We start from the raw sequence: 25,745 nt of genomic DNA, 5'->3' as shown, positions 1-25,745 counted from the left end.
GACAAGTGCTAGGCCTAGAGTGAATTTTGATCGCTAGGACCTGCGGCATGCTTTCTTGAGTGCGAGGTGTATTGCGCTGCAGCATGTTTGAACTTTTCGACATGCTCAGCACATTTTTTTCCCTGGAGTTTCTTCGTGAGAATCACTTGGTCCGCATCGAGGGAGCGCGAGGCCTAGCGCCCGCGGAGTCGCCGAGCTCTAAGCGAGTGAGTACGGAAGCCGCGTGGGTGGTCCGAGTTTCTGTATATATTTTCTCTACTGTCTCTTTTTCGACTCTGGGAGTCGCGGCTCCGGGAGCCGGGTGGCCTGGGGCCACGGGTGCCGCTACGAGCTCGCTGGTATTGCAGGTCGGCACCGGGCGCTCCGACACCGTCCAATACGGTGGGCGCCGACCGCTCTGAAGCTGCTTTGTGCTGTGAGCGGGGTAGGACCACCCCACAAAGCTGATGTCTCCTCGCGGCTGCGCGCACAAAACCCGTTTCGGGTCTTTGTTGTGGTCACGGTCGTTGTCGGAAAGGTCGTTAGGCCTGAGGCTTTTCGGAGCTGCCTGCACCACGTTAAAAGAGACGTGACCACCGGACCGTGTCGTTGAGAGGGGGCGCACTTTGCTGCCCGCCAGTTTTTTCTGTTTATAACCTCGCACGAACTGAGCAGTCTCGTTCAACTCAAGAAAGGGCTTTGTTCACTCGAACTTTGCGTTTGCACAGCCGCCGACACGTTTTGCGAGCGAGTTAGGCATTGTGCCACGAGGCCCTTGCGGATGCCGTTTCCCCTCCCGTGACCTACGTTAAAGGCACGCCGAGAGCGTTTCGGCAATTTTGCAGATCCGGTGGAGCCACCCAGGCTTGCTGACCGGTGCACATCGTCTCTCTGCCCCCTGCTGCGACGGAGCGGCCAGTATCCTGTTCGCCGCATCCATCCGGGGCAGCTGTGGCGAGACCAGTCAGCAGTCACCTCCGGCTGCTGCTGCCCTGGCGACTACTGCAGGATCCTGGCCTGCAGTTTTCCCACCGGCCTTCGATTCGCGGGCCTGCGGACACGATAGTCCGCGGGCCATACGAGTCGTCCCAGCGGAGACCTTCACGCCGCCTTCGGAATACCGCGGAAGTCTGCGTGGACGCTGTCGGCGTGACCTCCGCTGCAAGACGTGCCTCAAGGACATGAAGACCAGGAGACTGCTCCATAGCATGTACCTTCAGGCGCGTGGGTCTATTTAAGGTTGGGGGGATGTGGGGGCCTGCCCTGCAGCCCCCTGAGTTTGCTTTCCCGCGAGGCACCGTGCAGCGGCGGTCTCACCTCGAGGCTGAGCGCAATCCCTTGTGAGTTACATTAACTGGCAAGAGAGGGCGCCAGCATCGCTGCGCGGAGACTGCCAAAGCCCGCGCGCGGGAGAGGGGTCTTGGGCTGGGATAATCGCCGCGAGCGGACGCGTCGCTCGCGGCTCCGCTCATCGCCGGCGGGGCGAAGAAGCGACGGGGAGACAGGCTCCCGTACTCGTCCCGTCAGGCCTGCAGAGTTTATATCCCTTGCCCTAGCGCGGGCGAACATTCGCTCGGAACCTTGCTGGTGAGTCGGACGACCTTGATTCATTAGCGTACCTTGTTGCTAGCTGGCGTTATTGTTTCTGTAGCAATAAATGCCTGTTCGTGTCAGCCAGTGTGTCGTTCCTTTGTTCCCTCAGAGCAAGGCCCGCCGTGGTCGGCGAGCGCTCGGTAGCGTACGCGATCACGGGGTGGGGTCCGGGCGGCTCTGAACCGTGTCAGCCGCGATTGAGTGGGGAGAACGTACTTATCTCCCCAATTCAACCCCACACCCTTTCAGCGAGAATGAGATGAGTTGAGGTGGCCTGCTGCCTTTGCTCCTCTCCGCCATGAGGGCTCTCTCAGCCAAGGGGTTAGTTTTGGTCTTTGATCATATTTTTGGTATTTGGAACTAATGCCTCTGACTGTTTGATATTCAATCAATGAATACATTGTAATCAATCCATGAGTTAATCAATCAATATTTACTTGCATTCATGATCGCAAAAATTTCCAGTAAGAAGCTTAGACGCATAGACAGTGAAAAGTTATGGGCCCAAAAGAGTAAAAGTAGATAGATTAGTTCATATTGCGACAAAAAGAACAAAGAAAGGCCTACCCAATAACAAAATTATTGAAATAAAAAGAAATGAACAGAAACGCTGTACAACACAATTCACGAAGGTTGGAATACTAGAGCGGACTAAGTAAAAACACGAGATTCAAGTTTTGTAAGAAGGTACAGTCAGATCTATAAAAAAACCTACAAAGTGTATCTAATATTGAGGACATGTTTCAGCATTTATTATAAGGCAATATTTCAGCTTTTAAGGAGAGTTGTGCTGAAACCTTAAAGCAGCTTGTATTTCATTCAGAATTTAACATCAGCTTACTGAATCAGCCGCTCATCATAAACATTTTTATTAGCACAAAGATGAGAATTGCATCGCGTGCAGTTTGTTGCGAGTCTGCTGTTACCTGATGCTGGCCAGCTTCTCTCCTTCTTTCCATTACTGATAAGTTACAGGCCAAAAAAAATTACATTGTGGATCGCTGTAGGTGTTTTCCACATCAGCAGTGTCGACTTAGATTGCATGGATTTTGAGAGACATCTGCCTCAAGTCGACATTACATCGACCCAAGATAAGATGCAGTAAGAGGTTACCTCCTTGGAATTTAGAACTGGCAGGCATATGTCGATGTTGGCTTGAGGCAGCTCTCTGGCCCAAGTGTAGCTAAACCCTTCCCTAGACAATCATGATGCTTTTGCGTCGGGTGTAGTTGCTATATCGCCATAAATAGTTAACAATATGTCACTAATACGACACAGTATTAGTAGGCGCAATGGCGTAGTTTATTTGAACAAAGTGCTAGCGCTAAATATCGGTGCTTGAGTAAATAGGCAAAAGCCGCCTGAAATGGCATGACCGGTAAATGCATCCTTGCTGAGGCTGTGTCATTCCCCAGCGGGAAGCCTCCGGACGCGAGCTGATATCTGTATCGCTCCATAATACTGAGAGCCCATGTGACTGTTCCTGGAAGTTGGGTATGCAATCAAAATAGGGTGTTGTGTTGGTTCGTTTTCACTAGCGAGCAGAACAAGACAGGGAGAAAAACAGGCGATTAACTTCCACTTTAATTCGAATAATTGCCAACCGCTGCATATATACCCGGTGAAAACAAAACACCCACCAGGGTCAAAAAACTATGAACGCGTTAATAATGGAAGATTTAACGGACAAAAGCGAAAGAATATTAAGTAGAACACATAGAAAAAGAAATATGCTGCGCAAAAAAACGCACGGACGACGACCTCTTCTGTGATGAACCAACAAGCGCAAATGACTACACTTCGTCAGTTCTAACAGATAATATGGCCTAATTTCTATGTTGATATGGTTAACAACCAAGCGACGATATCTAAAGAAAAAGGGCACAAAAAGCTTGAAAATTATGTGGCAGTATGATGGCCCGTCGCTCACATAGCTACAATTTTTAACATAATTTCACTTCCTCAAATAACAGCAGCAAGAGAAACAACAAAAATTCAAAGGCGGTTAACACGAGCTTGACATGAAGGTATGAAGAAGTGTTGTGGATGAAAAAACAAAAAAAAAATGCGCTGTGATTAAGCCTTTCCCGAAACACACAGAAGTGACAGCAAACACTTAATCTTGCAACATGACTAAAACAGAATGATGAAGGACGGATTGCAAGAGATATGATGTCCAAAATTCTAAAAATGAAAGGAACATAGGGGATGTGAAGTCTAACACGTCTAAAAACGAAACAAAAAAGAGGGCTTATAAAACGTGCCAAAAAAGCAAGGGATCAAAGTAGAGAGAACCAAAGAGGAATGCAATGTCTTTGTCCGAGAGAGAAACAGAGGGCATTCTGACGCATTCGAATTTGAAATTTGCCATTTTTACGGCTTTCATTATTTCGCGTGTCAGCTCATTGTCGCTTTTTGTAATTGTTTCTTCGAATATAGGGGAGATATATTTACTTAATTATTGATACTTCAACACCAGTGTTTGAATTTTAGCACGGTGTGGATGCAAACTAAGGAATTCAACAAACCACGTAAAAGTACACAAAAATAACAGCGCAAGATGAAGGTATTCTGCCCACTAGAATCACAACAATTAAACTTAGAGAACAGAAAAGTGAAATAAAGAATGCAATAGAAACTAGGTGATACGTTGCGAAAACAACGTCCGCGACAGCTGCAGAACTTCATTGTTAGTGAGGTTATTCCAATCAGAAATAGTTCATAGAAGTAATGAGTATTTAAAGCATTTATTTTAAACGCGAAATGGAGTTAAAGTTATCTGGTGTCGTTGTCGTGTCGAATATCTGGACGAAAAAACAAACAAATCGGTGAATTTCGTTCTGTAGTGTTTTAATTACTTGATACATAAATTTGTCAGCGCAATGATTTTGCTCAGTTATTGTCGGAAGGCCAGCTTGGATTAAAAGATGTGTTATTGATTAACGTCGGTAATTGTTTTATATGCATCGTGCCGCCCTCTTTTCAACCTTCTCTAATTTTTTATGTTAGTTTGCGTGAACGGGTCCCATATGATAGCAGCATAGTCTAATGTCGGCAGAAAAATACATTTGTAAGCAAGTAGTCGTAGAGATAGAGTTCTTTACTATCACAATCTCAACAGTGAGCTGGGATTTTTATGAACGATGAACCCGATATATCATCTCGATGTTCCATTAGCCTTTCATAGATACATCGGCTTGCTTGACCGATGTAAGCCCTGCCGCAAAATAGTGGAATAGAGCAGACTAATGTCTTTTGTGCACACAACGAAGCGGCTTCTGTGCCGCGTGGTACAACCGAAATTTTTTTCGTCATGTCATTTACCTTACAACAAAGTCTAGATATCGGGTAAGGGGCTGGAAAGACAAGATTAACACCTGCTTGATTTTAAATTTTTTTAGGGCTATGATAAACTTCGTGCATGTAAGGAACAACTGCTATCTTTTTTTCTCCTGCGCATTTAGTTGAGCCGCCGCTTTCTCTCAGCTTGGAATTTTTTAAATACTTTTTCTTTGATAGTCAAAAGAAGGCCTCTCTGGTATCTGGATTGCGTAAGCCTGCGCAGTTGGACTCAAAAGCTTTGCTGAAGTTCACGCTGATATGAGTATGTGAGCGCGTTAAAGTAGACTGCACAATCTTTCTTTTCACTATCTAATATTGTGGGGAGTCGTATGCCAAAATGTTTTTTTGCCCCTTGGCTCGAGAGCCAAGCTCACGAACTCAATGTGAAATTGAATCTTAGCTCCAGAAACCGCCTGCAATTATTGTCCGGCATTTCGTGGATTAGCTTGAGTGGCGCCATTGTCGTCGTAAAGCAAGTCAAAACTTGCGGCTTTCTAATAAGAATGCTTAGTTCATACAACCTAGGAGATTCAAGAAATCATCCACATAAAGAAAGTTCAGTTATTAAAAAGCGTGACTACTGAAGGTGGACTTTCAGAGTTCCGTCATACATGCGAAGGTAATGTCACTTGGGGCGGGGAAAACACATTATCTCAAATAGATCCCTTTCTTGGAATGAAATGAGTAACACTCCAGCCTGCGAAAATTGGTTTGTGGTACACGTAAAGCAATTCCATAAAACTACAAACAGAGAAAACACGTTCGTTTTAAAAACGCAGATCGTGGTAGCTGCCAGTTACATCACGTACGCATCTAATAAGTTCATCCTGAGGTATGGGATAGAGTATATCTTCAACATCAAAGGAGAATCCGCGAACACACTTGCTACAATTGTCGTTCAAGAACCCAACTACTCCCTTTGAATTCTTGATCTAAAATCGGCCATTACACAAAGCAAGTTGACGTTATATTGCGGGAACATTGCAACATCTTTTTCCGGGTCTTCTTTTCCAAAACTATCGTGCGCTGAGCGCATTTAATCTTGCGTGTTTTCACAGCGAAAATCAATTCAAAACAGGAGTTCTTCTTTCCTTCGATTGTTCGAGAAAGCTTTTTCAGGTTCAACCGTTTGCAGAGTCTTTTGCAGTATACCTTAGCTTGGTTAAAGAAGCATCAGTTCATTTAACGTAGGCTGACGGGACCTCTTCACCAGCCTGCCTTAGAAAGGCATAAAAATTTTGATATGATCGCAAACCCTCCTTCGATATCGGTGGTCAGCGATGCCAAATTTTTCGTTTTGAGTTGTGAACTTGTTTTTTTAACGGAAACTGCTCCCCTCGTGTCACCATGATTGTGCAACCAAGTCCACGCTGTCTACAATACATAGGTCGCCTTCCCCCTGAGGTGCAAGCCTAGAAGAGCCAACTTTGGTCCCTGGCTGAGAAACCGTTAAACATCTTTGAGCACATCCGCGATACCTCCATAGAGGTGTACCGGATTTCTGGCCGTGTTCTTCCCTTTATTTTTACACGCATTTGTTTCTTTCGATTTTAGCCTTTTTAGACTTCGAGCCCCCGATTTTCCTTTCTTTCTTACTAGTTTCAGACTTCATATTGGTTGCCGTCCATCTTTAATCGCATTTCTTTAAGCGTTGTCATGTTAATTGTTGGCTCTGTCACTTTTGTATGTTTAGGAAAATTCTTAAGCGCAGTTTATTTTGAGTTCATTCATCCACAACAGTTTTTCATAGCTTCATGTCACGCTCTCTTTTTCATTTCATATGTTCGATGCGTTTGACTTTTTATTGCTTATTTTGTTGCTCTTGTTCTTTCCCTTTCAAAGGAAAAAAGAGAAGTCAAAAGAGCACTTGCTGCTGGGCTTGTTGGTTTTGGTTCATAATTAAATAATTTTAGGCGCAAAAAAGGAAAAGATACATAGGGTAGGTGACAGGACGAAGCACCAACTTCCAACTGATTTTATTGCATGCGCGAAACGTACTTAAATAGCTTGTCGTCACATGTGCAGATGGGTCACCTAAAGCTCAAGTACAACTTGATAAGGCGCGCTCCAGGAATTTCTTCCCGCAATTTCCGTCCCGCAATTGTGAGCCTTGCTTCACTGATGTGCGCATTCTGGGCAAAAGCTGGAATACTAATGCTAGGGAGTTGATAGAAGCGTTTTTTATCAAAAAAAAGGCGACCTGTGCGTAAGTGACACATCGATAGTATTGTACGACTGTGAAAAGAAATTCCTGGAGCGCGCCTTATAAAGTTGTACTTGAGCTTTAGGTGACCCATCTGCACATGTGACGACAAGCTATTTAAGTACGTTTCACGCATGCAATAAAATCGGTTGGAAGTTGGCGCTTCGTCCTGTCACCTACCCTATGTGTCTTGTCCTTTCTTGCGCCTAAAAACTATTTAATTATGAAGTCAAAAGATGTCCTTTTTTAATGAACTTGGACATCAAAGGAGATTTGGTGCCTGATTAAGCGCCGGCTGCCTTTTTGCACATAACAAATATCTTATCTGAAATATCTTCAAGAGGAACGCACGTCGGAAATTCTCTAACACTGAGTGGTGCAGGCAATACGACCAGCTCTACGTTTCCAGCAAGTGTGCAAAGAGCTAACAATAGATTTTAGTTATTGAGAAGGTATACTACGACAGTTTACTTTTACCTTTTCTGCCTACTTTGTAATGTGGTACGAAAACCACCTCTGTGTATTATTCATGGTGCTTTCCTGTGGATCTTGGCGAGACGTCACACTTGAAAGAGCGTTCTTTCAGGGAGCCCGAGCGGACAGTGCTTTTCTGTGGCCTCCTCTTCACACTGTCTCGTGAACTCTTGGTTCTTAATAAACAATCTTGAGCACCCTGTGTGCTCTTGGTTTTCTGTCGCCATGCTCACCTGCCAATAACGTTTACACGCAATTAACATAAAAGGCTGAGTTTGTGCCGTGGTACACTTTGCTATTTGAACGACAGCGCGAGGTTACAGAAAGTCATGTGCTCACAAAAAAAACACACCTGTAACATTACGTATTAAATTTGCAGTTGACTTAGGCTGAATGTAACTTCAGCAGCACTTCAGCTATGCAGGCAACTATGTAGGTGCTCGGACTCTGCCTGGCGCTGTGGGGCAGCGCTCAAGCGAACAGTCCTTGCAAGTGCAAGCACTTTCGCTCCGGGCGCAATCATCATTCAAGAGTGCCCTGACGACAGTCTAGTATAAAAAATTTCATCTATTTTATTACTTTACTCTCAGTGTTCAATGCGACTTCTGGGCTGTTTAGGCCTTCGTCAACTGCATAAGAATTGTTTAGTGAGAGTAGCCGATAGGCAAAAATAAAACTTAAAGCGCCGTAAAAGCAAGTGTATGTTACATAGTATTTCATTGTTAAAACTGTTCTCATCGCAGAGAAACTTTCTCACGATGCTGGTTTCGTACTAATCAGTATTGTTAGCCTCCTGGTGACCACATAAGCCTTCACTACATCACTTCAGACAGAACCCAAGATTTCTTCATTTTCGCTACCAGTGCCATGCCATTCATCGAAATACCGCACTTGGCTACTGAACCAGTGACCCTGTTAATAGAGCAATTACCAAAAGCCAATTTTTTTCGGCGAGAAGGTTGAGTCAGGCTGGATGGTTCATGTTAAACACTATGACTAAACAACGCTGACGCACGGGACGGAAGAGGAGACAGACACATGCGCTGGACTAACAACCAAATAGTTAACGTGAAAGAGGGGGGGGAGACAAAGCAGCAGGGCAAGCCAAAGCAAAGAAGGGAAGCACATGCGGCACGGTCATGCCGTGACACACACACGAGAGCTATCAAGTCGACACTGATTAAAAAGGCGAGCTTTTGTGGGAATAGAGCAACCGATGGTTGACTTACTCATGAGTAACCAAATTCTTGAGTGTGAAAAGCCTCTGATATCAGGTGTGAGGTACGATCTCCATATTTGGCGGTGATAGTGGTCCGGTTCATAAACTCCTCACAGTCTTTGCAATCGGCGGAATAAGTGACAATTTTATTTCAGCGTGACTGGTTTTCAATATCTGTCGCGCGTTCATGCAGTCGTTCACTGACACACTGTCCGGTCTCCCCGATGTATAAACGGCCGCATGAGAGTGGGATCGTGTAGACTACACCACAGCAGCCGCTGGCTAATTTATTTCGGTGCTTCGTCTAAACCGCTTTCTTTCCACTTTCTTGTTTCGCCCTCTTCCACAGGCCAAGCAAACTGTTCCTGGCAGAGAAAAGGACTATGACGCCGGCTTTGTTCACAATCTTATTTAGGTTTCGCAATACTTGGTGAACATTGAGAATAGACAGATGTGCTTGCTATCTGGTTTGCGCGTGACCTTCTGAATTCTGCATTCGGCTAGTATCGACTCAGCTACGCTTGATAAGAACTTCGCTTGGTTGCCTGCAGAGGTAAGCCTAATAACCCGCGCGTCAAAGCTAGCTTGTGGTTTATGTACACATCATCTATACAGAGCGGTTTCATGCAGGTTTTTGCTATTCCGCCCTTAACTATATTAGAGTGAACCGACTGGAAAGAGGGAACTTTCTTCCGGGAGTGCGGGGAGTACATCCAACAAACGCGGTCGCACGATAACACAAGTTCCTGACTTAAAGACCTAAGTTTGTTGTTATTAGGTAACACTCTACACAATTTTTGCTTTGTTAATTTCAGTACTGTCACGTCAAAAATCTCAGGAACAGTTTGTTGGGCGCCATCTTTGCGATAAAAAACTAAAACGTCGTCAACATATAAGGCATAACTTTAAAACGGTGCCGTCATACTTTGCCTGAAGTCTATCGCACGGAGCTAAGGACGGTCAAAAAGCTAAAGACGGTCACAATGGACGGGACCGAGGCTAGATCGAATACAAACGCCTTGATTCTGGATGAAAAAACTATAGTCTACTCTAGCTCACTTAGACTTTAAATAAAACTGCAGCATTTCTAGAAACATGATAACATTTGTAACACCTTAGTGTCCTTTGTCTGAGTTCCTTCAAAATCAGTGCCCTGCCTATGCTAGCGCTTTTTCGGTAGATGTCAAGGAAGTGCACTACGCCCTGCCGCAAAGCGCGATGATCGCAGAAATAGGCAGTCACATTGATCGTCACAGAGTCACGAGGTTCCAGAAGTCTAGTGGTATGAAAGTTAGCATGTTTATATATATAATTCGTATTTATTTGCAGTCCACGTTCCCTAAAGGAGACGATATTTTTGACATCCAAAAATAAGATGCTTGTATTGGATCCAGCTTTGCTGCCGTTCTCGGTGCCCTGTTCATAGCTTCAACAATAGACGACTTCAAGACAAGCTTGGAGGCACCGTTGTTAAATTTATGTGGTATGGCAACACCTTTTTAGTTTTTATCACAAAGATGACACCTAACAAACTGTTGTTTAGATTTTAAACGTGTTTAACATTGACCTGAACGATCTACAATTGACCTCAGAGTTATCTACTAGCAACAAACTAAGGTTTTTAGATCTGGAACTTGTGCTATCATGCGACCATGTTTGTTGAAGGCACTCCCCGCGCTCCAGAAAGAACCTTCTCCCCTTCCAGTCAGCCAAATCCAAGATAGTTTAGCGAAAAATAGCAAAAATCTGCAAAAATTTGCTCTGTATAGATGATGTGTACATAAACCCCAAGCGAGGTTCAAGCGCAGACTAGGCTTATCTCTGCAGACTACCCGATGAAGATCTTATCCAGCGTAGCAGTGTCGAGATTCGCCGAATGAAGAATTCAGAAGGTCAAGCGCAAACTAGACAACAAGCACGTCACGTGTATTTGGTAGGTTCACCAAGCATCACAAAATCGGCAAAATATTGTGAACAAAGCTGGCGTGAAGCTCCTTTTCTCTGCCAGGAACAAGTTGTGAGGCCTCTGGAAGAGAGTGAACCAAGAAAGTGGAATGAAACCGTGTCAGGAGAAACACCAAAAAAATTTGTCAACTGTTGCTGTGGTGCAGTCTACAAGATCCCACTGTCATGCGGTCGTTTTTTTTCAGCGGGAAGACCAGACGGTGCGTCAGTGAACGACTACGCGAACACGCGAAAGATATTGAAAACTAGGGAAGCCGAAATAACATTGTCACATTTCCGGGATTCGAAAGGCTTTGGGGTGTTTCTGAATCGGGCCATAATCGTCGCCAAATATATAGATTATAGCTCGCGCCTGATATCACAGGATTTTCACATTCAGGAATTTGTTTACTCATGTGTAAGCCAACCATCGGTGGCTATATTCCCGCAGGAGCTGGCCTTTGTTACTCATTGACGGTTTGGTAGCTGTCACGTCATGTAGTATGTCATGCCATGATCGCGCAGCATGTGCTTCCGTTCTTTGCTTTGGCATGCCCTGCTGCTTTATCTTTCCCCCTCTTTCCCAATAAACCATTTGGTTGTTAGACCAGCGCATGTGTGTGTCTCCTCTTCCGCCCAGTTCGACAGCGCTATTTCATCTTACCATTCAATTTTTTCAGCAACGGCTATTTAGTGCGCAAGGTTTCCCAGAGCAAGGTTTACCTAGTTTTTCAAAGACCGTTGTGCCCAAGCCCAATGTAACCTATTGAGTGTTTTTCAGAGTCGCCTGGCCAAGTCTTCAGAATTTTGGGGGTTTCCCAAAGAGAATTGTTTAGTGAAGACTATTTAGCTAACATTTTAGTCAGCGGCTTGAGGATCGAGGCTTCAGTACAGAAGTTGTCGACTGTCGTAAAATAATATTAGCACCGCTTCTTCCAAGAACAAAATTTACATAGCTTTCTTTATTGGCATTCAGAGATAGCTATTACACATGGCCAGATGCTGGCTAACGTCTCGGCCCCTGTCACGAATCTACCTAGAGAACACTCGGACAGAAAGAATAGACTAGGCGACAGGTGTACCCAAACTGGCGCACATGTAATACACCCTAGATGACACAAACACTAGCACACAAAACTAACTAACAAACTAACAAAAACACGAAGATAATCAATACACATGACCTGGGAACACTCCTACTAGCGTCTAGCACTAGCGCTCTACTGTAAGCGGTCGGCGTTCATGCTCACTATTGGTTCGGTGCGAATGCGGTGTTGCATGGGTCTAGTAGCCGGCGTCGAGGTTGCGTTCGACGTGCTGCGGCTGGCATCGCTGGTGGTGTCGCTGGCTGCGTCGTACAAGCTCCCAGTCAAAGCGCCTGTGGAGGTGATGCCGGTGTTGTTGGCGTTGGGGGCACCACCCGGATGGGTGGCAACAGCACTGGAGACACCCGTGGCTGTACCAGCTGGTAGCGTCCTCAGTTATCTCCCCGGAATGGGCTCAGGTACGGCAGGAAGTCAACGATGCGAAGCTGTAGAACGCGAGCTCACCGGAGCAGTAGCCGGCGTCGCTCTCTTCCAGCCGAAACGTCCCTGACCTGCCGGAGCCTCCGCTTCTCTGATCCTTCCCCATGCCTCGCTCTCCCTCGCCCTTTTATAGCCTTGGCGTTTGTCCACGTAAGCCTTGTAGTTGTTTTCTCTATCTTCTCTTCTCCACCAATCATTTCACTCAAACTCACCGAATGCTTCTTCATCTTGTTTTGTCTTCGGTTAATCAACGCATCCTTATCGCCAACCGCTTCGTGTTCTTCACACCTCTTTCTCTTATAATTTTATTTTAGGCTCCCTTATATATGTGACAAGAGCCCCCTCTCTCAAGAGTTTTTCTATGAAAAACTGCTCACGTCGTTCTCATCATCAAGCCATTCAGCAAACCGACCATCTTCTGCAGCGATTCTGGACCCAGCACACAACACACCGCAGACGTCCAGCACACACCAAACGCACACCACTAACACAGCACACCAAACCGCATTTTTGGAACACTAACACACCATTGCCATTGTCTGTACAGAGTCCTTAATAAACTTGTTAATGCCCACAACACACTCACTTGTATAATCACATAATATAAACAACAACAACAAATCAATACCAACACAAAAGGATACCTGCCAGAGATAGCTAGAACCGTTTAGTTGGCTCTATCTGTAGAGAGGTTAATTTGCAACGTATTACCTCCATTTTGCCCCGCACATCTGAAAACTCCTCCCCTTGATTTGGAGTAGAGTTGTGATCGTCTTTCTTCATTCAAATTGGGGTTCATTTCTGCCTTCCCCACCCTACCCTTTTCTTCCCACTGCACGTGGGCCCCTCGGCAACATCAGCTGTCTCCTCGGCCACTACCGCACATACTACCTTGGGGGCGTACCGCCGTACGAGACCTCTTTCTTTATAATTCTTCAACATATTCACATGGAAAGTTTTTTTGTGCCCTCTAACTATATCTCATATTCCGTGTCAGTTTTCTTCCGCGTCACACGTTAAGAGCCCTTCCACTGCATCAGTAATTTATTATGATCCGTGGGCAGCAGGACGAGAACCTTGTGACCCAGATTCAGATTCCTGTGAGTGGCTTTCTTGTAATAGTAGCACTTACAGCTTCGAGCGCCCTTTCCAGTCTTGACGTGCCAGTCTGCATGTTTCCTCCAACTTTTCCAGCACCTCAAGAACGTATGTGTATTTCGTCTTGAGATCTGATGCAATCTTCTTATTAACCCAAGCTCCTTGAGTATTGCAAGTGGACCTCTAACGTTCTTCCATACATCTCGAAGGGAGAAAAACCAAGACTCGTTTGCGGTACTTCGTGGTAAGCAAACAAAAGAGCTGGGAGATATCTATCGCAATCAGTAGGCCTGTCCTGGCACATTTTCTTGATAATATTTTTGAGGGTGCCCTTGAACTGCTCGACAAGCCCATTACACATAGTTTGGTAAATCGTTGTCAGTAACTGCCTTACTGACAAAAGGCGGTTAACCTTCTTCATAAGTTCCGATGTGAAGTTCGAGCTCCGGTCACCCAAAACTTCCCTCGGGAACCCATAACGCAAGAACATCTCCACAAGACCCTCCGCCACTTGGATACTCTCAATAGCCTTCAATGGAATAGCGTCCGCATAACGAGTGGCCACTTCAACCAGAGTAAGCACATATATATTGCCTCTGGCGGAAATTGGAGAGATAGGCCACACGATGTCAATAGCCAGTCGCTGAAACGTTAGGTCGATGGCTGGCATCTTGCCCAGAGCTACAGGACCAACTCTTTCCTTCGGAATTGTGCGCTGGCACACGTCACATGAGCGAACAAAGCATTTAACGCCACTCTGGACACCTGGCCAAAAGAACTCCTCGGTGATCCTAGACGCCGTTTTTTGAACACCCTGGTGTTCGGCCATAATGGCGTCATGTCCTAAACGTAGCACTGTCTCTCGCATATCTCTCGGTAACAGCAGCTGTTGTACCCTTCTTCCTGAGCTAAATATGCATTCCCTGTACAGAAGACCATTTACCAATTGATATTCGAATGACGTATGACTTTTCTTTCTTTTCACTTTTACCCCGACGCTTTCGAAGCAGGCCTTCAAGCTCGGGTCTCCTCTTTGCCTAATTGCAATTTCGCCCGGTGTTACGCTCAGACACATCGTAACGAGAGTAGACAGCGGACGCTACGTTGCTCGGGCTTTCTTTTGAGCCCTTGTCTCCATCGCCGACGAGATATTGACTGCCCGACCACCCGTCTGAGCTGTCGCGGGCCTTGCCTCCTTTGGGTGTTCTTCAACGTCGAGCATCCTCCACTGGGGATCGGGGTCTTCGGCACTTCTTGCACCCGTAATGTTTCTCAAGATGAGATCGTAAAAGGGTTGGTCTACGCATTTGCCACTACCTGTCCATGTATAATATGGCGTGGACACTATAATCCTGCTTTCAGGAAGGTACCTTACTGTGCTATCTACAAGAGTGACACCGACGCTTCCCCAGTTGGATCTTCATCCTTCACCGGGTTTCTCAGAACCAAAACTGTTTTGGCTCCGCTGTCTATAAGAGCCAATATATTACGGTCCCCTATTTGCCCAACCACCACCGGCATTGCTGCTTTCGTCTTCGATGTTCCACTCACCGCCTCATTTTCCAGCGGCGTTTGCTCTAATTTTAGCTGTGGGACTTCAGGTGGTGTGACAAGTTCTACCCTAGAGTCCGCCGCGAGCAGCTTGGTCCTGCGTTCTGTATCGGCACTCATCCAGAGTATAACACCTCTTCTTACAACCTTGACAAACAACCTGTGTCTTTTGGGCAACGCTACTAGTCCGACAGTCAGCTGCACGGTGTCCCACCTTTCCAAAGAAAAAGCACCTTACTGGCGCCTTAGATGCACCGCGATATTCTCTTGGATTTGTCGCATCTATCTCTAGGACCTTTTGGGTTTCCTTCTTTGCCTTACTCAAATTTCTCTGCCCTTGAGCCTCTCGGAATTGGTCTGCAGCGTCACGAACTCTTCCAAGAATACAACTTTCTTTTAGGAATAGCGCTAGCTTTGAGCTGCAACATGCTCAAACTTGCTCTGTCCCCAGCTTGTCACGCACTTCTTCAAAACTCTTTTCTATCTTTGACATATCAAGCCACCTACCAAAAGTGTTGGTCAGCCTACCGGTAAACTGTTTAGCAGTTGCAGAATCCTCAGGTTTAGCGGTGCGAAATCTCTCACGGAAACCCTCTGCCATAAGCTTGAATCTTTGGAGGAGAGCCTTCTTGACTTTCTCGTAGTCCATGAAATAAGCAGCAGGCATCCTCCCAAAGACATTCAGCGTCTCTCCAGCTAAACACATGCTGAATGCTGTGGCCCATTCATAACGCTCCCAACCTTGCCGCATTTCTATCCGCTCGAATCTTTGCAGATATGCGTCCAAATCATCTCTTTTGTCATCAAAAGGGGCCATCAGCTTTCTTAGACAAACTCTAGCCGGTCTAAAAGATTCTGCACCCGCTAAGGAATGCTGATTATTGTCCGTGATCTCCTCACATCCTCCCGTGACATGCGCCTGTCTCCACAAAATAAACTCCCTCTCCCGTTCTACCTCCTTCTCTCCTGTTCTGCCTCGCGATCTCTTCTTGCTTCTCGCTTTTCAGTCTCGCGAGTTCTCTTCTCGCTCTTCTTTCTTGCGAGCGTGTGCGCGTGCTTGTGCCCTTTCCTCTCTCTTCCTATCTGCCTCCTCTCTCTTCCTCTTTGCCTCCTCGTCATAGAGACGCATCGCCTCTTCCTTGCTTAACCCTAGCTTGAGCGCCAGTTCTAAGGTCTTTGCCAAATCCATACTTTCCGCCATCGAGAGATTGGAAAGATACGATAAAAAGCAAAAAAATAAAAATAAAATGAATCCTGACACAGGCTCGCCACATATCTTTGTCACGGATCTCCCTGGAGAACACTCGGACCAAAAAAATGGACTAGACGACAGGTATACCCAAACAGACGCACATTTAATACACCCTATGTGAAACAAACATTAGCACAAAAAACAACCAAAGAAACTAACACAAAACACAAAGATTATAAATACACACAACCAGGGAACACTCCTACTTGCGTTCTACTGTGAGCGGTCGGCGTTCAAGCTCACTATTGGTTTGGTGCGAATGCGGCGCTGCATGGGCCTACTAGCCGGCATCGAGGTGGCGTTCGACGTGCTGCGGCTGGCGTCGCTGGCGGCGTCGCTGGCTGCGTCGTACAAGCTCCCAGTCCAAGCGCCCGTGGAGGGGATGCCGGTGTTGGCGTTGGGGGCACCACCCGGAAGGGTGGCAACAACGCTGGAGACACCACTGGCCGTAGCAGGTGGTAGAGTCCTCAGTTAACTCCCCGGAAAGGGCTCAGGAACGGCAGGAAGTCCACAATGCGAAGCCGTAGAACTCGAGCTCACAGGAGCAGTTTACGTAAACAACTTCGTCCAAACTTTCTATAGCTTTGTGTACCCACATCTCTCTCTCTCTCTCACCAGAGCCACGTACATCAAAGCGCGTCTGAGGCGTCCGCTGAGCTAGGGCGGCGTTATGTGCCCTTCCTTTCTTCAAAGTCATGGTAGTCTAGAACGGTGTCAAAGCCAAACGCCAATGAACGCAGTGAACGCCCACAGCCTATATCTTTAGTATCGCGTTTCTGCCACAGTGTTGTGAATGCCAACGCATGCAGCGCACATCTGTCACTACTGCCACGTAGCTAAAAGGACTGAGGTGTACACTCTCCAAGGAGGCAAGTTATGCGCATTTCATTTGTATATAAGCTCCCGCTTTAAATCAATTCCGACGCTCATTAGTAGCACGGGGAGCTCGTTGGGGTGCTGTGGTGTCTCCGATCCTCTTTAATATAGCCCATCTCCAGCTCCCTCACCAACTATCCCAAGTACCCGACATACATTTCAACCTCTATGCTGATGACCTCACTGTCTTTGCTAATAGAGGCAGTTGCCGACATGAACACTGCCTACAGTAGGCCCTCAAAATCATCGACGCCTACCTCATACGCTCGCACGCGTGGCCTAGCCTGCTCCTCTTCTAAATCAGAACTCTCTCCTCTACCGCCCCAGGACGCACGACCCCGTCAACGTTCCCATATTACACACTCTAGGGAACCAACCCTTTAGCCTGATCTGCAAGATTCGCATCCTGGGCCTTGTCCTTCGCTCCCACTGCGCGTACGGCAACGCCATCCAAGCTCTCCAGACCCAAAGACAGCCAGCCATCCGTCTAATTCGGCCCGTGGCGAACCGGCGCGCGGGTCTGCGAGAGTAGAACACTCTACGCCTCACCCAAGCCTACTTTGCGAGCCGCATGGCGTGCTAATTCGCCTACCTCCCCCTACAGCACAAGGAGCGGGACCGCAACAACGCGCTCCTCAGGAGCTGCACGTAGGTTTCCCTTCGCCTTCCCCCCAGCACCTCTACTGCCCGGCTCCTCAATCTCGGCACTCACAACATGTTTGAGGAGCTAGCAGAAGCCATCCTAACAGCAGAGCTGAATCGCCTGTCGGGTACTGCGGCAAGCCGCACTCTACTCCGTAAGCTACGCAGTGCCCCGATCACCTATCCTGCCGAGGGTGTGCCCGTACCTCCGGACCTACGCTCCCTTCTCATGATCCTTCCCATCGCTGAAGACGTGCACCCGGATCCAGACGGAGAACGCAGGGCAGCCCGCACCAAAGCCTTGCACAAGTTTTACAGCGACAGTTCCGAGGTATCCTATCTAGACGTGGGAGCGTAATTGTCGCGCCGCCGCATGTTCCTCACCGTTGATCGTATTAGGCTACATCCCCACAGACTTTTACGCAATTGCAGAGGAAGCGGCCTTAGCACTCGCTCTCATCTCTACCTCTGCCACCAAAATTATCTCCGTCTCAAGTGCCGCTATATTCAATTTCGCCAAGTGCCTGATATCCCGTTTCGCGGCTCGGCTTCTACGGGTATCGCACCCCACCCACCCTGTAATATTTAACTGAACCCCCGCACGCGCAGGCCTCCCGGGTAACGAGGAGGTCCACTCTCTCGCCTGAGGTCTCACTTTCCGGGCCGTAGTTGGACCTCTTCCACCATCGTAGGAGCGTCTGCTTACGTTCAAAGATATTGTTACCCAATACAGAGATACCCGGCGCGTTTAAGCACCGCCGGCTGCCTCTCAAACCTTAACCCAAGCCTCCCACTGGCGCCGACTTCAGACACAAACTGCTCCCTACCCTAGTCTCCTTGAAGCCCTCTACCGCGATCAATTCCTCTCTTCCTGTAAGGTCAGCGGTAAACAGGGAGACTTTCTTCACGTCCTCCTCTCATGTCCTACCTTCACACACACTCCATCCCTAACCACGGCGGAGTCATACTGGGAGAGTCTGCCGGCCAGCTGCATTGCCGAGGATCAGTGCCGAATAATTACCGACGCCCTGAAGCGAATAGCCTTCCAAGGGCTGTCGTTTGCCCTGTAACCACAGCCCTCTAACAAGTGTCTCGTGTCATGCTAGGTGGTTTGCCCCCTTCTGTATTGCTTGGCAATAAATATTTTCATCATCACCAACTCCAGAGACATTCAAGGGCGCTGAAGACCAAAGCGACAGAGTCGGCGAAACTCGCGGAAGATGTGTCGCAAAGCATTGGCTTCAAAGCATAAATGAGAACGAAAATTATTTATAAAACAGCAGGCCTACGTGCAAAAAATATTCGGCCTCCCAAAAAATTATACGTAAAAAGATGATGCCTGCTGGAGCTGTTCTTTTCCCATTGCTCGGGAAGTACAATCTGAGTTGCAGAAGCCCCGGCGGTAGTTGTGTCTGGAAAAGGCAAGTGCCAGTGCAGTGGCCCGTCGCTTAACTGCCACGCCATTGCGCCGGTACAGGAATGACGACTCGCAGCGATCTAACAATATCATGCATTTTGCATCGCTGCAGTCGGAATTGCAAAAGAATCAAAACTGCAGTAGTTTGGGCAAAGGAAAACTATGGACTCAGATTGGAATCAATCATAATATAAATATATTGGCGAGCGAAAGAATAATGGTTTGGTTTCGTTTATGTGGGTTTAACGTCTCGAAGCGACTCATGCTATGAGGGACGCCGTATTGAAGGACTCCGGAGATTTCGACCAGCTTGGGTTCTTTAACGTGCACTGACATCGCAGAGCAAACGGGCCTCTAGAATTTCGCCTCCATTGAAAATTGACCACCGCGGCCGTGATCGAACCAGCATCTTTCGGGCCAGCAGCTGAGCGCCATAACTGAGCCACCGCGGCGGCCGAAAGAATGGCATCGCATCTCCACCTCATTAATCCAGTTGATGGTCCCTGAAGTTTTCAAAACTTGGTAAATTTAGTTTAAGCACGTGGCATATGTGTGAGCCAAGAATTTATTACCACCCTCCTGTTTTCTTAAGTCACCTGTTTTAATAAAACGTTTGCTCCATAGAAACATCTCATAAAGTATGATCGAGGAAACCTATGGTTTAACAGCTTGTGCTAGATAATTTTTTTCTAGTTCCTCTGCTACTCTGTTACCTGCCCCTGCATCACGCTTACGCCGTGCCTCTTTAATACGAGGCGTTGTTTTTATTGCTGGTTCTTGCAAGTTAGCTACTTTCTGTTTTACTGTTTGCTTGTTCCGTGCTGGGTTAGTTAATTTCTCGTATAAGAACGCTCACACGCAGAGCAGTTGCACCGCGTAATAATAGCGGTAAAGGCTTTTGCCCTTCGGGGAAGATCCATGGAAATCACACTCTTAGAGGCCCTTACAGACTGAAATTGCCAGCCGCAAAGGGCTTATCCTTGAGAACGGTTTGAATCTTTCATGTTATCCATGCATTTAAGACCATGTATGAAAAGCGCTGACATGGTACTCTCAGTTGGGAAGAGGTTTAGTTAGAGAACAGAAGCTTAATTACCTTACCTTTTTTGTATGCGCATCTGCACTTTGAATTGACGCAGCCGGCAAATGTTACGCCAACCTCATCAGGCTGTTTTTGCTTTTCACAGATGATTTTGCATCGCTCCGAGTTGCAGTCTAAAAAAGGGAAATAAAATGTGAACAGTGAAGAGTTTTTCCACCAAAATTGATCATTCTAGCATGAAGAAAGCGAAAACTTAAGGGGACAGATAAGCGGCGCATTTAAGAATATGACGAGACAGCGCTAATTGGTCCCGTCTGCAGTTCCTTGTGCCTATGCAGACATGAACACTGTTTTCTTTTTCAAAATCACAATCTTCTGTGAAGGACTATACGACATACAATTGAAGCCCTATTTCAACCAAATGTTCGAACTTGTTTGCGCCGCCTGGCGGTAGCGCGTAAGATTCGCTACACAGGGATTAGGCGATTCGTTCGCGATTTATTACTCCAATTTTCTTCTGTGTGCCATTCAATTACTTCATGTACTTATATGTCAAAATAAAGCTTTGGTCATGCTTCGACTTTCTAATCTGAAGTTTTGTAATGTTTTAATGTGTTTCAATATATTCCCCTTCACGCGTCACGTACCCACCTTCTAAACCTACTCAGAATGATTAGCTCACAACACCGCCAGGGCAGACTTTTCTATAGAACAGGAGCATTACTAATCCATGTAATGCTGTTAAACATCAATGAATAATTATTCCTGAACGGGGGTATGACCCCCAATTGCAGCGCAATGTAGAAAAAGATAGATAGATAGATAGATAGATAGATAGATAGATAGATAGATAGATAGATAGATAGATAGATAGATAGATAGATAGATAGATAGATAGATAGATAGATAGATAGATAGATAGATAGATAGATAGATAGATAGATAGATAGATAGATAGATAGATAGATAGATAGATAGATAGATAGATAGATAGATAGATAGATAGATAGATAGATAGATAGATAGATAGATAGATAGATAGATAGATAGATAGATAGATAGATAGATAGATAGATAGATAGATAGATAGATAGATAGATAGATAGATAGATAGATAGATAGATAGATAGATAGATAGATAGATAGATAGATATATAGATAGATAGATAGATAGATAGATAGATAGATAGATAGATAGATAGATAGATAGATAGATAGATAGATAGATAGATAGATAGATAGCTAGATAGATAGATAGATAGATAGATAGATAGATAGATAGATAGATAGATAGATAGATAGATAGATAGATAGATAGATAGATAGATAGATAGATAGATAGATAGATAGATAGATAGATAGATAGATAGATAGATAGATAGATAGATAGATAGATAGATAGATAGATAGATAGATAGATAGATAGATAGATAGATAGATAGATAGATAGATAGATAGATAGATAGATAGATAGATAGATAGATAGATAGATAGATAGATAGATAGATAGATAGATAGATAGATAGATAGATAGATAGATAGATAGATAGATAGATAGATAGATAGATAGATAGATAGATAGATAGATAGATAGATAGATAGATAGATAGATAGATAGATAGATAGATAGATAGATAGATAGATAGATAGATAGATAGATAGATAGATAGATAGATAGATAGATAGATAGATAGATAGATAGATAGATAGATAGATAGATAGATAGATAGATAGATAGATAGATAGATAGATAGATAGATAGATAGATAGATAGATAGATAGATAGATAGATAGATAGATAGATAGATAGATAGATAGATAGATAGATAGATAGATAGATAGATAGATAGATAGATAGATAGATAGATAGATAGATAGATAAAGAGGAGGAGGGAAAGGCAGAGATGTTAACCAGAAAGGAGTTCCGGTTGGCTACCCTGCACTGGAAAAGAGGAATTAAGGGACTAAAAGGAGGAAGAGAGAAATGAAAAAGGCATAAAACACACACGCACAACGCTGTCACAATTTGTCACTCAATCCAGTCGCTTTCATGTAGGCGAGGAGTGCCATGTGCTCTTTGAAATGACGCTAGCTGTAGGTCCAGTGCGGGCTGCTCACGCGTGCTCCAGTGGGATCAATGTGGGGTTTGCAACGCGGGCTACAGACGGCCCCCATTGGGCTGTCTAATTACGCACCAATACGTTTCACTTGGAAACGACACAAATAGCCCATGTGGGGCTGCTCAAATTCAGCCTACATTTTTTATGTTAGTACCCTCCGCGTTCTTCCATCGGCACTGTTTGGGTAGCCCCGGAGGGCGAACGTTAGAATTTTCATCTCAGCCCTTCGGAAATCGGTACGAGACATTCTGTAGGGGCAAGCCCAATTGAGGACCGACCGCATGGTTTCCAGGGGTCCTATTTATATTCTTCAGGGGCAGACCCAGCCGAAAGCACCCATTTTACTCTCAAGGCATAATATTGCAATGGCTATTCCTTGGGAAGACGACGTAGAGGAAGTGCCTAGTTGGGGCGCGCGCTTTCTTGTTGCTCACTGTGATCTGTGTTCGGTGCCCTGGTCAACCTTGCGTCTCACTAGCATTCGGGCAACCTAACATCTTTCGTGGCGCGTGCCGGATAACGATATCCACACCACAGAGCTCTGAAGCGGTCGTCAGTCTAGGGCTTCTCCCACCATCAGCACGGCTCAACAAGGCGAGTCACAGACCACTTGTGCTGCTTCTTTCTGGGTCATGGCTTCCCCCGTGACCTCGGTACCTTCTCTGGTACCAATGCACCGATGTCAACGACTCGTTGATGAGTTTCGAGAGAGTAAGCGCTGGGATCGTATGTTTATGCTCGCGAATGTGATTTTCTAAGTGGATGCCACGGCGAGGGTGCGGCATGGGACTAGGGAAAAACAAGCTGGGAAATGTGCAGAAAGAAATTGCGAAAGCTCTTTCGAAGACCTGACGATCGGCAGCTTACTGCCAAAAAACAGCTTGCTTCTCATGACCAGTCGCCGACGGAATGTTATGTGCCTATAGACAGGACATATTGGATCTATGCCACAATTTCGACGCCACCATGAGCGAGTCCGGCAAGGTGGGCTACGTGATGAAAGGCATCGCTGGCGATGCTTTTCATTTGCTCATTTGTATAGATTGCACTACTATGGACACTCTCAAAAGGAGTGTCGTCGCTTTGTGCACGTCAAAAGCCTTTGTATTCCTCAACAGTTTTCCCGACATCCGAGCAAAGCCGCCAGATCGTCTTGTGAAGAGCGGGGACATAGATCTAAAATGCCCTCGGACTCTCTTCCTGTCACCGACACAGTCACAAGAATCGTTTGACGTGAGCTCGACGCCCTATGATCTGTGGTAACTTTATCGACCACCCCAGATACCACCTTGTCTGCCGTATCGTTTATACAGGCTGTTATGCGGAACGAGCTCGGCCATTTGAGCCTCCCTTGAGTGGAGCGCCCCATCTGAAGCTTGGTGACACAGAAGCCACGACCGGCCCCTTTCCGCCCTCATATTACTCACCACAGCTTTACCGCAATCAAAATGAAGGGCGCACGGAAGACGACCGCCTAATGCGCTTCCAATGCTCTCGCATCGCCCACATTGATCTCCACTGCCGCAGCCCGTAGGCTTCACCCCCCCTCCTCCCGGGACGCCTTCCTCTCCCACTGCCGTACAAATTCTTGTCGTCACTTCTTGCCTCGAGGCCCGTCCGAGACGTCTGGGCCGCCGATAAACCTCCACGACGATCATCCCGGCTCACGTTCTTCGCTGGCCCGCCGTTCTCAATCACCACAGTCCTCTTGTCTTTCGAGTGCTGTTTCCTACCGCCCCTCCCATTGGGAAAATTAAATGATGCAGCTCCCGGAGGTGGCGATGCATTAACAGCTCGGGCCGCAAGCCCGCTGCTGACCACCAGGCAAAACCTACTGAACGTCACAGTCGACGGTGTTCCTTTGCACGCCCTCACTGACACCGGTGCCCATATATCCGTAATGAGTCTTGACCTCAGCCGTCGCTTTCGCAAAGTCCTCACGGCCGTAATACCCGTGTGCGCGTCGCGGATGGTGCCACGCACGCTGCCGACGGACAGTGTACCGCTTGCGTAACTATTGACGGCCAAAGTACTCCAGTTCAGTTCACTGTTTTGACCACATGCGCCCTTTATCTCATGCTCAGTTTGGACTTTTTGTCGGGTCATTCCATTCTCACTGACACTTCGCAAGGTTTCCTACACCCCGAGCTTCCCCAACTGAATTCTGAACCCACAAACTCATTGCTCTGATTGCCCTGCGTCAGATATGCCAACTTGCCCTCCCAAGCCTGACCTTTCGTTTCACTGACACAATCCCGCCCGGTTCCGTGTGGCGACTACCTCGTTGAGCCCAACCTTTACCTTGTACTGACCCGCAACTTTGCGGTGACCCATACCATTGCCACAATCAAAGCTAACGCCCTGTACCTGCCTTTCCTGAAATTCGGCATCACCCCTCACGTGCTTTCGGCCGGCACATGCGTCGCTACGCTGTCCCTCTTCGCCTCGTGCCGTGTGGCTGCATTCGAGGCCGCTACTGTTCGTGACCCAGCAGGCTCGTTCCAGTCCTCCTCTCTGTCGTCGGACGCATTCACGACCATGATGCCCAAAGATTTCCGCCTCGACCAAACTTACCAGCTTTGTGACCTACTACAATCATTTTTCAACATTTTTACTTGAACAACACCACACTGGCCGAACCTCTCACCGTCACGCACCGCACTAACACCGATGATGTCCCTTCCATCCGCCATCGCCGCTACAATATATCCTACGCCGAGCGCAAGGTCATCCACGCCGAGGTTACAAAAAGACTCTCTAAGAAGGTAATCGAACCCTCCAAAAGTCCCCGGGTCTCTCCTATGGTACTTGTGAAGAAAAAAGACGGCTCGATTATGACGCTTATCCATTGACTATCGGCACCTTTATGAAACCACAAAAAAGAACGCGTGTACCCCCGCAGCGTATTGACGACGCTCTTCACTGTCTGCACGGTGCCAAATTCTTCTCAACAGATCTGTGACCTGGCTACAGGAAAATTGCCGTAGAAGAGAAGAACCATTACAAGACCGCCTTTGTGACCCCTGATGGTCTTTATCACTTCAAAGTGCTGCCTTTTGGCTTACGCAGCATGCCAGCCACGTTCGAGCACATGATCGATTCCTTTTTTCACGGTTTTAACTGTACCATATGCCTGTGTTATCTCAGTGGTGTGGTTGTATTTTCGCTCAGATTTTCATCCCACTTTGCTGAACTTTCCCAGTTTGTTTCACTCTTTCGTCGTGCCATCCTGCAGCTTAACTCTTCAAAGTGTCGTTTTGAGCGCAATCAGATTATCATTTTGGGCAATGACGTTGACTTCAAGGGGGTTAACGCTGATCCCGAATTGATCAAAGCCACCAGACTTTTCTTTTCCACGATCATCATATAACGTCCGGGGCTTCTTCGCGGAGAGCAGCGATGGCGTAGAGGTAGAGCATCCGCCTCTCGTGCAAGCGGATGTGGCTCGAATCTTGGTGCCGCAAAAT

The 25,745-nt window shown here is 46.6% G+C and overlaps 1 pseudogene across 1 annotated transcript in view; it reads right to left on the bottom strand.

Moving 5' to 3' along the window:
- The window catches only part of LOC144107635 (uncharacterized), a 79,850-nt pseudogene that overhangs the window by 5,918 nt on the left and 48,187 nt on the right, over positions 1-25,745 (bottom strand). Inside the window, exon 4 of the transcript XR_013309335.1 lies at positions 20,218-20,331. The product of XR_013309335.1 is annotated as an uncharacterized LOC144107635 (transcript). The remainder of the gene's footprint in view (positions 1-20,217; positions 20,332-25,745) is intronic.

The sequence above is a fragment of the Amblyomma americanum genome, chromosome 1, assembly GCF_052857255.1.
Source record: "Amblyomma americanum isolate KBUSLIRL-KWMA chromosome 1, ASM5285725v1, whole genome shotgun sequence".
Lineage (NCBI taxonomy): Eukaryota > Metazoa > Arthropoda > Arachnida > Ixodida > Ixodidae > Amblyomma > Amblyomma americanum.
Note: the sequence above shows the minus strand (reverse complement) of the source record. Positions and strands in the feature narration are given on the sequence as shown.